The 15,431-nt window shown below is 39.8% G+C and overlaps 1 protein-coding gene across 3 annotated transcripts in view; it reads left to right on the forward strand.

Annotated features, from left to right (window-relative positions):
• Positions 1-15,431, forward strand: part of CRACD (capping protein inhibiting regulator of actin dynamics) — a 268,869-nt gene that overhangs the window by 116,298 nt on the left and 137,140 nt on the right. The gene's annotated exons all lie outside the window — the stretch shown is intronic.

A 15,431-nucleotide genomic window follows, 5' to 3' on the forward strand; every position in this document is an offset into this window, starting at 1 on the left:
TGTAAAACTTTTTTTTTTTTTTAATTTATTTTTATTTATTTATTTATTTTTTTAAAGCTTTTTTTTTTTTTTATTTCCAGCATAACAGTATTCATTATTTTTGCACCACACCCCGTGCTCCATGCAATCCGTGCCCTCTATAATACCCACCACCTGATACCCCAACCTCCCACCCCCCGTCCCTTCAAAACCCTCAGACTGTTTTTCAGAGTCCATAGTCTCTCATGGTTCACCTCCCCTTCCAATTTCCCCCAACTCCCTTCTCCACTCTAAGTCCCCATGTCCTCCATGCTATTTGTTATGCTCCACAAATAAGTGAAACCTCAACTAATCTTCTTTGTAAAACTTTTTTTTAAGGCAGAGAAAAGGGCCTTCAAGTAATGGTTATCCAACTTCAACTATAACTCTTGTAAGGCTAAGACTGCATATTTGGAATTTCTTTTTTTTTTTTTTTAAGATTTTTTTATTTATTTGAGAAAGAGAGAGACCATGAGCAAGGGGGGTGATGGGCAGAGAGAGAAACAGATTCCCCACTGAGCAGGGAGCCCAACTCAGTCCCAGGACCTAGAGATCATGACCTGAGCGGAAGGCAGACACTTGACCAACTGAGAATTTCTGATTTAGTAAGTGTGTGATGGTGCCCTAGACTCTGCCTATTTGACAGCATGTTTGGCGATTGTGGTGTAAACACTCCATGCACCAGACTTTTTAAGAATACTCTCTTGAAAGAACTATCCCAACATAGTTTTAGTGACACTGTGGATAATTTTTTTCACTTCTCGATTTGCCTTTTGGGGTGATTGCTGTTACTAACTGCTTTTATAATGAAAAAAGGAAATTTAAAATTTACCTAAGATTATTCAATTATGAATAAATTTATAAACTATTTTAATTTTTAAATAAAAGTAACGCATGTTATCTCCACATAGCTATTAAAAAGAACGTGTCTGATGTACTGCACTGATATGCAGTGATCACTAACATGCCTTGTTAAGGGAAAACAAATGTGAAGGACAGTGTGTTGTACATCCAATTTTGATGTTAAGAAAAAGGAGAGGAGAAAGGGTGGGAACACGTACATACATGGTTTATATACAAAGAATCCCTGGAAAGACACAGAAGAAACTGGAACCATCCCTTCCCAGCATTCTGTTAGATCAAGGGGATTTGGGAACACAGAAAAACTTTGGATTCTTCACAGATGTGGATAATTAGATGTGAGAGCTAGCCTGAAAACCTAATGATCATTTGTCAACCAGTTTCTAGGAAAAGACCATCAGTATTTCAACAATTGATCTTCTAAACCAGCACATAAGACAAATCACATCCTTTTTAAAAAGATTTTATTTGTTTGAGAGAGAGAGAGAGAGCTCGCAAAGGTTGGAGGGAGGGATAGAGGGAGAAAAAGGAACGGGGAAGACTCCCAATCAGGGAGCCCAATGTGGGACTCAGTCCCAGACCCTGGGATCATGACCTGAGCCAAAGACAGACGCTTAACCAACTGAGCCACCAAGATGTCCAACAAATCACGTAGTTTAAAAAAGATTTTTGATCATGAGATGACTGGAATTCACTTACATCTTCAGGCTCCACTTCTAATTCTAATTTCCGCCGCATCTGCAGTTACTTCCTCCACAGAAGTCTTGAATCCCTCAAATTCCTCTGTGAGAGCTGGCATCAACTTCTTCCAAACTTCTGTTCATGTTGATATTTTGACCTGTGAATCACATATGTTTTTCTTCTTCTTCTTCTTCTTCTTCTTCTTCTTCTTTTTTTTAATATTTTATTTATTTATTTAACACAGAGAAAGATCACAAGTAGCCTGAGAGGCAGGCAGAGAGACAGGGGGAAGCAGGCTCCCTGCTGAGCAGAGAGCCGATGTGGGGCTCGATCCAGGACCCTGAGATCATGACCTGAGCCAAAGACAGAGGCTTAACCTACTGAGCCACCCAGGTGCCCCAATCACAGAATTTTTTAATTCAGAATGGTGAATCCTTTCCAGAAGGTTTTTCATTTACTTGCCCAGATGCATAGAGGAATCACTGTCTATGACCACTGTAGCTTTATGAAATGTATCTGTCTTCTTTTAAATGAAGCGTATTTCTTAAATGATAAGACTTGAAAATAGAAATGACTGCAGAATGGACGGGTGGATATTGTGTTAGCAGGTACAAAAACAGTATTAATTTCATTGTCCATCTCCGTCAGAGTACTGGGTACATTGTCAATGGGCAGTCATATTAAAAGTCTTCTCCCCGCCCCTCCACCCCGAGTAGTAGTCTTAACAGTGGGGTTAAAATAGTAAACCATGTTGTAAACAGATGTGCTGTTATCTAGGCATTGTTGTATGATTTCTAGAGCACAGACAGTAGATTTAGCATAATTCTTAAGGGCCTTAGGGTTTTCGGAATGGTAAATGTGCATTGGCTTCAACCTGAAGTCACCAGCTGCATTAGCCTCTCACAAGAGTCAGCCTGTCCTTTGTAGCTTTGAAGCCAGACACTGACTTCTCTCCAGCTAGGAGAGTCCTAATTGGCATCTCCTTCCAACAGAAGGCTGTTTTGTCTCCATGAAAATCTGCTGTTTGGTGTGACCACCTCTATGAATTCTCTCTCGGCTGGATGTTCTGGGGAACTTGATGCAGCTTCTCCATCAGCACGTGCTGCCTCACCCTGTACCTTGTGTTCTGGAGATGGCTTCTTTCCTCAGACCTCATGCACCAGCCTTTTTCTTCTGCCCTGCCCCTTCCTCACCTCTCTTGGCCTTCACAGATTACAGGAGTCAGGGCCTTGGTCTGGATTAGGCTTTGGTTTAAGGGAATGTTGTGGCTGGTTTGATCTTCTGTCCTGACCACTAAAACTTTCTCCATGTCAGCAAGAAGGCTGTCTTGCTTTCTTACCATTTGCATGTTCAGTGGAGTAGCACTTTTAATTTTCTTCAAGAGCTTTCCTTTGCATTCACATCTTGGCCAACCATTTAGTGCCAGAGGCCTTATGTTTCAGCCTGTTGACTTTTGACATGCCCTCCTCCTAACCTTAATCATTTGTGGCGTTTGCTTTAAATTGAGAGACTTGTGACTCTTCCTTTAACTTGAACACTTAGAGGCCAGTATAGGCTTATTAAATGGCCTCATTTCAATATTGTGTCGCGGAGTAGGGAGGTCCCCGGAGAAGGAATGAGTTGGGGGAACAACCAGTTGGAGCAGTCAGAACACACACAACATTTATCTATTATGTTCACCATCTTCTATGGGCACAGTTCATGACTCCCTAAAACAATTTACAGTATTAAGATCACAGATCACCATAACAAATATAATGATAATGAAGAAGTCTGAATTGTGAGAATGACCAAAATGTGACTGACACGAAATGTTGGATAAGTGGCACCGATCGTCTTGCTCGACACAGGGTTGCCACAAACCTTCACTTGGTAAAAACTGCCGTCTCTGTGCAGCTCAGTAAAGCAAAGGGCAGTGAAACCGGATAAGCCTGTACTCTCGAAAGGAAAGACGCCTCGGCCATCTGTCTCAAAGCTGTAACTTCCAGAGTTGGCGAACAGATGTACAGGTTCATGACCCCCTACCAGGCTCATCTTTTCATGCCTGAACCCTAGATTTTTCTCTAAAAATATAGGAAATTAATAGCTATTTGGAGGTTGCAGTTTATTTCCTAAGATGTGCTTATAAACATTTACCTTTGGGGAGTTGAAAAGAAAGCAATAGATTATTTTACTCATCTGTAATTAGGACAACCAACAGAAATATACATCTGGTGAGCTACTTTACTGCCAAGAACTGAATGTGTCCAGTCTCATAATCAGGTTCTGTTTGTACTTTCACTGAGCAGCAGAACAAAAAACCCTCCCTTTCCCCTGTTCTTCCTCCTCCCCCTCCATAATGGAATAACATGATACCGTCTTTTTTTTTTTTTTTAAAGATTTTATTTATTTGACAGACAGAGATCACAAGTAGACAGAGAGGCAGGCAGAGAGAGAGAGAGAAAGAGAGAGAGAGAGAGAAGCAGGCTCCCTGCTGAGTAGAGAGGCCGATGCGGGACTCGATCCCAGGACCCTGAGATCATGACCTGAGCCGAAGGCAGCGGCTTAACCCACTGAGCCACCCAGGTGCCCCCATGATACCGTCTTTACAAACATAGAGGTCATTTCTCGGCTTGTGACTCTCCGTCTCTCATATGGTTTCTGGTTTGAGTGGAATGGTGGTTCCTGGTGCAATCCAATTAGCCACGAAGAGTGAAGCTCTCTGTGGGGCTTATGGATATGCTGTTGCTCTGTTGGGAGTGGTGATCGTGAATCACAGTGTTAGTGGGAATGTTAACTGGAAGGCTCAGGAAAGATCACATTTTTTTTCTATGCTGGTCATTGAAAGTAAGGAAGCTTAGATTTGAGAGTCATCATGGATACTTGTGGGATACAAGGACGCTGATTTGCCCAGAGTAGACAATTTGTGATAGCCGGTGGTCGGTGTAGGTAATAGGAAGGGGTTAGATGGGTTAAGTAGGGCCAGGTTTAGTGGGGAAGTCTTGAGTGACAGATTCAGTTTAGAAATTTATTCTGTGAATAACAGGGAGTTAATGCATGTTTTGTAGGAAGAGAATAACTTAATGCGAGAAGAGTTTCCCAGAGTTATCTGGCAATACTGTTTAGCACATAGCAGAGGCTGCCTAACTAAATAGCACGATGTTGTAGCAAGTCAGGCATGACTAGATGAGAGCCTGAATTAGGATGGGGACAGAGAGAGCAGATTAAAGAGACATTCAAGGAAAGAAACAAGATTTTTAAAAAAACTAACCAGGCCTAGAGAATAACAGAGAATGAGTAAGGAAATGACTGGTGTTAGTCTTAGAAAAGCGTGCTGTCATTACAGCTGGTAAGAAATAGATATTTGCTTTGCTTTGAACATTTATCAGAGAGAAGGAGAAAAATATGTAGAGTTAGAAGCAATGAGGAACATACAGTTATAAAGGAAACCAAAGAAGCAGAAAGTTTTAAATGGTGGTGTCCAGTTAACATCACACAATATGGGGCTGCAGCTGAGAGAGTGTTGAGTGTCAAGAAATATATTAAGCAAAGGCTTTTATTTGGGAGTCACAGGTCATTGTTGGTTTTCAGAAGTGCAATTACTTTGGCCAGATTAGGAATGATTCAGGGGCCAAGGAGAGAAAAGTGCTGAGATGATGGAGATAAAAGGCATAGACCACTTGCCTCTGAAATTTAATAGTGACAGGAAGATGAGAAATGAAAATTAATACCAGCGGCAACCTTTCAGATTACCAAAACTTGCAGTTTGGCTAAGAGGTCTTTCCCGCGCAGAGGAATAGTAGAAAATGGTAAGATGTGGGAGGGGCTAGATTTGAACCCTTCAGCCTGACTCTGCAGATCAAACATCTATGCAGATGTGGCCATGTGCTCATAGCTTTAGATTTCCCTCTCCTGTAGCTCCAGCCACACAGTGTTGGGCAGGTCTTTTGCACCTGCACGTTCCCGGAAGTTCTGTTGGAACATTAGAGGCAGACGAAGGCAGGAGGTGAAGGAGCAGAGTTTCTGTTCTCCTCTTGCTTGTGCATGCATGAGGAGAGGCAAGGGAAGGAGCTAATTTATATTACTCCCCCCACCCCAGTCTTACCATATAATTTCATATCCAGTCCAAACTGGAATTTGAGGTTCTTGACCCGAAGTCCAGACATTCCTGCCACACTGTGCTGTCAGGTTGCAGGCCTTGGAGAAGGAAAAGGAGAACCATATCCCAGGATGGGTCCTGCTGTCCACTCTGAGCCACCCAAACTGGAGTCATAGCTTCTCTTGCCAATTGTTGTTGAGAAAGGATGGAGAACACGCCGCTCAGAGTGACTGGCTTGTGCCTGTGCACAGAGTGGACGCTTCCCAAGGAGAAACCCAATTCCACCTGGCCCAAACCAGCAGCATAGCTACTGCTCCTAGGCAGAAACTTTCTGAGTAATTCAGCTGTAGTTTCTCTGTTACCATCTGTTCTCAAGTGGCAGTCATAGCCATGCCTTGCGGAAGTAAATGAATCCTGGAGATATTGTCCTGCCCCCCTGCTGGACTCCTCACTGCTGGACTGACAGCTGGAACTACAAGCATCTGACTCTCAGCACTTGTTTTTTAGGGGGGACCTCCACAGACAGCAGGGGCTGTGGAACATCCTATTTATGGCTATGACAAAAGGAAAAAGTCGATTCATCAACTTGTTCTGAGGAATTTACCTGGATACACCGACTCTGAGCCCACTGAAGGGTCCTATTCTTCTTCCCTCTCCCTCTTCCCCATCAGTCCCCAGGGTGTGATACCAGGCCTATATTGCCTCATTAGTGCTGATTTTGTTGTCATATCTGAAAAAGAGACCCAGATATAATTATTCTTGGTTCACAAACTATTAACAGTTGAAGTCTTCCGCGAAGTTCCCTCTGAAGAAACGAGAAAGGAAATGAATAGAGGTGGGACTAGGGTTCCAAACCTGAGTGTTCAACATAGGGCACGTTGTAGCTTGCTACCTGAACAGTAAGTGGGCTTCCACGGAGCTCGTGTACTTGAGCTGGGAGTCACAGATTTACTGGAGTTCCACTGGCTTCTTTTGTCTAAGTGGGAAGATATTTAAGAGAGAGAAACCAGATTTTGGACCTGGTACCATACATACAATGCAGTCAATACTCATTATTCATGGATTCTGTGTTTACCAATTTGCCTGCTAACTGAAACTTATTTGTAACCCTAAAATCAATATTTGGGGCATTTTAGTGGTCATTTGCGGACATGCACAGATCAGCGAAAAATTTTAGTTACCTGGTGTGCATGTTCCCCTCTGAGGTCGAACAAGGCAATGTTCTGCCTTCCTGTTTCAGCTCTCATACTGTAAATAAGTATCCTTTTTGTGGTCAATTCAGTACCATGTAGTTTTGCATTTTTGTGGAGGTTTTTTTGTTGGTGGTGATTGTGCTCTTTTTAAAAATACGCTCCCACCTCCCCAGCCTAGTGCCGGCCTGCTGTTTAGTGTTCTCTAAGTGCAAGGAGGCTGTGGTGGACTTTACAGAGAAATATGTGTGTTAGATAAGGTTCATTCAGGCACGAGTTATAGAGCTGTTGGCCAGGAGTCCAGTCTTAACAGATAAACAATATGTATTTTGAAAGATGTCTTTCAATAAGAGCCCACATGAAATGACGTTATGTGGATATATTGATTGCTTGATCAAAATGTGGCCAGAGGTTCTCAGGAACCTAACCCTATACTTCTAGGAGCAGTGGTTCCACGGTCGCTGATTCAGTATCCATGGCAATCTAACAGAGCATGCCCACTGTATATAACGAGAACTGACTGTTCATCAAGCGAATGCTTCCTTTAGAATGAGGTATATTTCACTAATAGTTTGGGTTAATGGTGAATATCAAACACCATCCCAGTTGACTAATGAGAATTATAAACATCGTGAGATTTGAGCTGGGCTCCTGAATCTAAGCAGCACAGGTATTGGCATCTCTGGTCGATGCCCAGATCCTAGAGCCCTGCGAAAGAAGGGAACTTCTATAGGAGAAAGGATAAGCTCATTTCAGTTGTTGGTAGGCTGTGGGAGGTCCTCTAGAAATCTCAAAACTTTAAACTTAGCTCTCACTTGCCACTAAAAGGAGGATAAAGGGTTGAGAGAAAGAAAATTTTTTTGAGGAATGTCTTTTTTTCTCTTTCTTGCTCTTTTGTTGCTTTCAGCCTTTACTATTTTCTTAGGGAAATCCACGTTGATAATTATTTTTGTTCCTAGCTACCCAGAAAATGGCATCCTGTATTTTACCTGGCAACCCTAGATTGAAATGAAGGTGTCCAGAATCAAGAATTGTGCATGAGAAATTACCAGAAGTTAGCTGTTGCTGGAGCATGAACTTTGTAAAGTTTGAGTCATTTAAGGAGTCATTGAGGGACAGAGCTGCAGAGGGTGGCATCATAGTACTTACCACACTGTGGTAATTACTGGGTGTTTTTTATGTTTCTGTCAACTGGGACAAGATGTACCTCTTCCCTTTTCCCAAGTCTTTAGCATAGTGGGTTCCACGCTGTAAATGAAGACTTCGCTGCCCCCCTCCATGGTTGTTCGCTTATTTATAAATGTTGAACATAAGAATATTTTGAGTACCATAAAACATTTACAAAACTGACATTTTTAAAGGGTGAGATAAGGATAACATGTTTAAAATTTTACTTTATTGATTAGTAGTACAAAAAATTCCCTTTGTTCCATGAAAACTTATTCATTGAATATGTCATTATTTTTTCTTTGTTTTCTCTTGGTTTAACACTGTATGATACGGACATTGATGGTATGGTTATAAGTTCATTTTATTTTCATAATTTAAGTAGCTAAAAAAGATAATTCATAAAGAGACGTTGAACCAAGTAGAAGAAAGACATTGTTGCTTGCACCTGGTAAATCATAATACATGTTTTTCAGTCATATCTATCAGCTATGCCAAAATTTTTGTTTCAATTCAGTGATAAGTTTTATTTTCCCATGTTAGTCAGTTATTTTTGCTGATTATTATTAAGGTATTGCATTTTTATATTTCTAGCAAAGAATTCAAAACTCATTAAAATTCATTTGGAAGATTTAGAAAAATTCTGTTTCCGAGCTTTTTAAAGTGTGCGGATATGCGGGTTTTCCCTGACTACTTGTTCTTTCAGCATTCACATATTCAAGTATTAATGCTAGGCATCATACCAGACTAGAACAGTAACCACACAACAGACCAAAAATTCCTGCTCTCATTCAGTGGGAGAGGGAGATAGGCAGTAAGCTGATAAATAAGTAGAGTTAAAATATGTTAGATGGTGAGAAGCATTAAAGAGAAAAACAAAGCAAGGAAGGGGAATGGGGAGTGGTGGGAGTCGTTACTATTTTAGGTAGGGAGGCCGGGGCAGACCCTGTGGAAAAGTGTTCTTTAAGACTTGAAGGCAGAGAGGGAAGATATCTGGGGACATATTTCCGGCAAAGGGAATAGCCAGTGGAAAGCCCTGAGACAACATGCCTGGCCTTTGGGGCCCCATTGGGGTTTGAGTGGAATAAGTTAAGACAAGGGTAGTAGGAAGTGATGTCAGTGAGGTAGTGAGGAAATAACGTAATGACTCATAGGCCACTGTAAGGAATTTGGCCTTACGCTGAGACATACAGGAAATCATTAGATGGCTTGGGGCAAATGAGTGGTGTGATTTGACTTAGTTGTTAATAAGGTGACTGGCTGCTGACGGCAATGGTGTGGTGCAGGAGTTGGGCAAAGAGTCTTTGCCAGGACTCACCTGGGAAGCTCATCTGGGATGAGATGATTTTGGTTGGGACTAGCATGGTAGCACTGTAGACTGGGAGAAGTGATTGTGTTCTTGACGTATTTGGAAGATTTGCTAACATTAGTTGAGGGAAATGTGAAAAAGAGAGAATTCAAGGATGACTCCTCTAGGTGATACTTTCATCATTTTCAACAACAAAATCACCTGATAAAAACCTCTCCGAGCACCCATTTTCAAAATATTGTTGCCATAGAATGAATTTCCTTGACAAGTAATTATCACTTATTTTTAAAGCATCAACTTGATCAGAAAAGTAAATAACAACTGGCTGTGAGCAGAACTGTTATTAAATTATTTTTGAAAAAAATATTAAACATGCTTATGTTTTTATTTTTATTTTTTATTATCTTTATTTTTTTAAAGATTTTATTTATTCATTTGACAGACAGAGATCACAAGTAGGCAGAGAGGCAGGCAGAGAGAGAGAGGAGGAAGCAGGCTCCCCGCTGAGCAGAGAGCCTGATGTGGGGCTCAATCCCAGGATCCTGGGATCATGACCTGAGCTGAAGGCAGAGGCTTTAACCCACTGAGCCACCCAGGCGCCCCTGCTTATGTTTTTACATCAAAAATCTCTCTCCTGAAGTTTATAGCTGATAGTTGGCATCCCTGAAGCTGTCATGGTATTTGAGAACACTTGTCTATTTGTAAAAGAAAAAATGTGAGGCAACTTAAAATTTGACAGCTCTTCTTGGTGCAGTGGTATGACAATAACCAAGCAACTACTGTGCCTCCAGTGTAAAAAATTGTCATGATCACTCCTCATGTTATTACAAGGTTTTATAATGACTCTACGAAATTAACGATATTGGTGACATTCTGGGTGCTCTTCTAGATTCAACTTCTTTTCAGTAATAGCTTGCCTGTGAGTGAGTTTCACGTGTGGTATTAACTTTTCTAGGACTCCTTTTTTTCACTCAGTGTGTATATGTGCTCCATAAAACATTGTTTTCATTAAGCAAGTCATTTATTATTGGAACATATATTTCTTCCGTGGTACTCCTTTCTTAAGCGGCTCACTAAAAAAGTAGTTCTTTAGACAGAAACATGTGTACTTTCATTGATAGTATGAAATGTTTGCATGGTGAGTAATTTTTAAATATTTATTTCCTCAGATTTCTACCAACACTTTCTTTAACTGTTGACTAAGGAATGAATTTGATTGCCATATTTCATCTGTACATGATGTAATTACCTATAAATTACTAATACAAGTGGCTGATGTTGGTATATTATTTAAATCATTTTTCACAGTGGTAGAGTATTTTACAAATGGTGTGTGGCTTTTATCTTTTTTTGAAAATACTTATTATGGGGTTGCCTGGGTGACTCAATCATTAAGTGTCTGTCTTAGGCTCAGGTCATGATCCCAGGATCCTGGGATCAAGCCCCACATCAGGCTCCCTGCTCAGCAGGAAGCCTGCTTCTTCCTCTCCTACTCCCCCTGCTTGTGTTCCCTCTCTTGCTGTGTCTCTCTCTGCCAAATAAATAAGTAAGATCTTAAAAAAAAAAAAGAAAAAGAAAATACTTATTACTATGTATTGAGTATCAACATCATCGGGTCAACATCAGTGAACAGGGTCAACATCAGTGAAAAACATGTAGAGATTTATATTCACATTGTGGAGATTAAAATTAATATAATTTTATTATTTTATTTTTCTTATTTCAAGTTTTTATTTAAATTCGAGTTGGATAATGTGTAAAGTAATACTGACTGCAGGTATAGAGTTTAGTGATTTATCACTTCCGTACATCACCCAGGGCTGTCACAACAAGTACCCTCCTTAATCCCCATCAGGCATTTAGCCTGTCCCCTGCCCACCTCCCTCCAACAGCCCTCATCTTTTTCTCTATAGTTAAGAGTCTCTTATTGTTTGCTTCCCTCTTTTTTTCCCCTTCATTTTTGTTCATCTGTTTTGTTTCTTAAATTGCACTTATGAGTGAAATCAAATAATATGTGTCTTTCTCTGATGAGTCATTTCCCTTAGCATACTATCTCTAGCTCCAATCATGTCATTGCAAATGGCAAGATTTCATTCTTTTTGGTGGTTGAGTAATATTCGTGTGTGTGTGTGTGTATACACACACCATCTCTTTGTGCATTCATTAGTCGATGGACATTTGGGCTTTTTCCATAATTTGTGTATTGTTAATAATGCCTCTTTAAACACCGGGGTGCATGTGCCTCTTTGAATCAGTATTTTTGTTATCTTTTGGATAATTATACAGTAATGCAATTGTTGGGTCATAGGGCTGGAGACTTAATTTTAAAATGTCTTGCTAGGGGCACCTGGGTGGCTCAGTAGGTTAAGGCCTCTGCCTTCAACTCAGGTCGTAATCCCAGGGTCCTGGGATCAAGCCCCACTTCAGGCTCTCTGCTCAGCAGGGAGCCTGCTTCCCTTCCTCTCTCTCTCTCTGCCTGCCTCTCCACCTATTTGTGATCTCTGTCTGTCAAATATATAAAAAACCAAAATCTTTTTTAAAAAAATGTCTTGCTAATCACACTGGCCTTGTTGTGTTGTTAATTGCCATTTTAAGGCAGACTATGCACTAAGAATGTAGTTCACTCCTGATAATAGTGGATGTAAATCAGTATTTTAAATAGTTTTATTGATAGTTTCAGATCTTGGGGACAGCTGTCTTGTTAGATATCGGGTCAATATTGTTTTGACGTCATAGTGATGCTGGCAAAGAGCTCATATTTGAGATTCTGGGAACTTTGCAGTGTCCCCCTGTTTATTTCTGTTATATTGTAGTCCCTTCTCTGTAAAATATAAAAGCAAAACTCTCATGAGCAAAATAGACCCTGTGCTTATCTTTGGGAACAACAACAGAGGAACTGAGGAGACTTAGTCTGTCTGAAATAACATTGTGGGAAGAACACTCTTAGGTAATAGAGTTGAGAAGGAGCAGCTTTGGCCCTTGAGCTTGCTGAAGGATTTATTAGTATTACTAATCTTTTTCAAAGAACCAACTTTTTGCCTTTGATGACTTTTTTTATTCTAAAGTTCATTGATTTCTGCTCTTATTTTTTATTATTTACTTCCTCTCTCTTTCTTTGGATTTATCTATGTTCTTTTTTTTTTTTAAGATTTTATTTATTTATTTGACAGACAGAAATCACAAGTAGGCAGCCAGAGGGAGAGGAGGGAGCAGGCTCCCAGGGGAGCAGAGAGCCCGATATGGGTTTCCATCCCAAGAAGGTGGGATGATGACCCCGGCCGAAGGCAGAGGTTTTAACCCACTGAGCCACCCAGGCACCCCTCTATGATCTTTCTTGAATTCCTTGAGATAGATATATAAACAATAGCTTTTTAAACTTTTAAAATATAACTATAGCTACATTTCACCATTTTTTATTTATCATTTCAATATTACTTAGGTCAAAAATTTTTTCTAATTAACACTGTGATTTCTTCTCTGACCCTTTGGTTGTTTAGATGTGTGCTGCTTAATTGTCAAAAACTTGAGGACTCTGGTTATCACTTATATATTGATTTCTAGCTTAACTGAGAAAATACTGCACTGTATGTCAATTAATTGATGAGGGTCTTTGACAATTAAATTAGGGAGGGAAGGTCATTTCAACAAATATTACTAGAGTAAGTGCGAGGAAAATAAACCTCTTGCCTTTGTCTTATGCCACAAATAACAATCAGTTTGAGGTAGATCATAAAGCTAAAACTGCAGAACTCCTGGAGAATGTTTTTTAGGCTTTTAAGTAGACTTTAAGCAAAGATTGTTGAAGGACACTGAAAGCACTAAACATAAAGAAAAAATGATCAATTGGAGTTCATCAACATTACAAATTTCTATTCATCAAAAAGACAGAAATTGTAAAGGAAACCCACAGACTGGGAGAAAATATATGTAATGTGTATCTGACAAAGGACTGGTATCAGAATATAAAAAGAACTCCTATAAATCAATAATGTAAGAACTATAATTTAAAAAATAGACCAAAGTCCTACAACAGAGCCAGCATAAAAGAAGATGTTTAAAAAGTTACAACTATTAGTCACCAGGGAGTTGCAAATCAAAACCTCACACTAGAATGGCTCAAATTGAAAGTCTGCCAACACCAAATGTCGATGAGGCTGTGTAAACTGGAGCTTCTCTGTGTTACTGATGGGAGTATAGAATGATACAGCTATTTTGGAAAAATGTTTGGCAGTTTCTTATAAAGTTAAACATTCATCAACTCTCTAACCTAGCAGTTCCACTCCTAGGTGCTTATCCAAGAGAAATGGAAATATATTGTTCATAGAAATAGATGTTCATAGAAAGGTTTGTACAAGAATGTTTATAGCAGTGTTATTCATAATAGCTCTCAAATAGAAACCAAATGTCCATTCATCAGGAGAATATATTATAAGTTTTGGTGTTTTCATACAAAAGATTACATTCTATATAAGCCCATTTGTATGAAGTTCAGAACTAATCTGTGGTAATAGAAATGTAGAAATGAGAACAGTGATTGCCTTTGGGTTGTGGCATTTCACAAAAATGGGCATGGGGAAACTTCCTGTGGTGATGGAGATGCTCTATATTTTTATTTTGTTGGTGGTTACACAATTGGATTCCTTTATCAAAATGTATCAAATTGTACACTTAAAAGTAGCTTATTTTACTATATATAAATTACATTTTGCTTTAAAAAAGTTACTTTTTGCTATTTCTTGCTAATCTACATTATTTCAGAATAGTAAGTTCAAAAAAGTACTCCATGGTTTCTATTTGTTGAGATTTCTTGAAACTTACTTTATGACCCACATGTGGTTAATTTCTGTAAATGTTTCATGTGTATCTTAAAAGAATATGTAGTCACAGTAGTTGGTTACAACCTTTTCCACATAGGTTACTAAGGCTGAGCTTGTTAATTGTGTTACTCAAATCTTATGTATCCTTTTTCTTTGTCTTCTTCTTCTTCTTCTTCTTCTTCTTCTTTTTTTTGCTTGTTCTGTGACTTACTGAGAGATCTGCGTTAAAATATTTTATAATCTTTATAATTTCAAACATACACATTGCAATTATTTTAAAGACCATATTCTATGACTCGTCACCTCTGGGTCCTGTTTTCATTGTCTGTTTCTTAAATAGATGCCCTGGCATGCCTGGTATTGTTGATTGAATGCAAGACATTACGTACAAAGAATCACAGATACTGTAGATGAATCTTCCTCCATGGAGCTTGCTTATGCTTCTAATAGACAGTTATAGTAGGGCAGACCTTCTTAATCCAGTGAGGTACCAAACTGATTTGATAATCAGCTCTGGTATTTTTTGGTCTCCTCACTTCATGTGCCTCTAAGCTTCTGCTTTCTGCTTTGGCTTCTCAGCAGTTTTGCCCTGTGCCTCTTAAACATCAATAGATGTCTTTTTTTTTTTTTTTTTTTTTGAGTGAGAGAGGGGAAGGAAAGGGCAGAGGAAGGAAGAGACTCTTAGGCTCCACGCTGTGCATGGAGCCCAGTGCAGCTTGATCTCTCAACCCTGAGATCATGACCTGAGCCGAAATCAAGAGTTGGGGACACTTAACCAACTGAGCCACCCAGGCGCCCCAAGATCAGTAGGTGGCTTGAAAGGAAAAGCAATATAATGATTTGTGTCAGTTTTGTTTTTCTTCTAAGATCTTGGCGTCTCGTGTCCTGGCTACCTTGGTAGCACTCTAATGCCTTTAAACAGGTTATTAAATACTTATCCAGGTTTTCTAGTTGTGTTTGATGGGAAGTTGGTCTGATACAAGCTAGCCCCTTATAGCCAGAGCTGGAAATCCTTCTCTAAGCCCATACAGACACCTCCTCCTCCGGCCCAGACAGCCGTTGTCATCCTGAGATTTGAAGAGATTTCTTTCTGAATCATTGCCTCAGAACTTTGTCTTCTTTTCCTAGCTATGCAAAAGGCATATCTGAATTCGGGGGGGGGGGGCGGGGGGAGTGTCTCCTAGACATTTCCCACATCCATTTCAGTTAAAAATCTATGGTCACCGGGTGACGGTTTTCATTCCGGTATGTTTTTTAAGAGATTGTGCATGCCCTACCCACAGGGAGCCCATTAAATTAACTCTGGTATT

Source organism: Mustela erminea, chromosome 2, assembly GCF_009829155.1.
Source record: "Mustela erminea isolate mMusErm1 chromosome 2, mMusErm1.Pri, whole genome shotgun sequence".
Classification (NCBI taxonomy): Eukaryota; Metazoa; Chordata; class Mammalia; order Carnivora; family Mustelidae; genus Mustela; species Mustela erminea.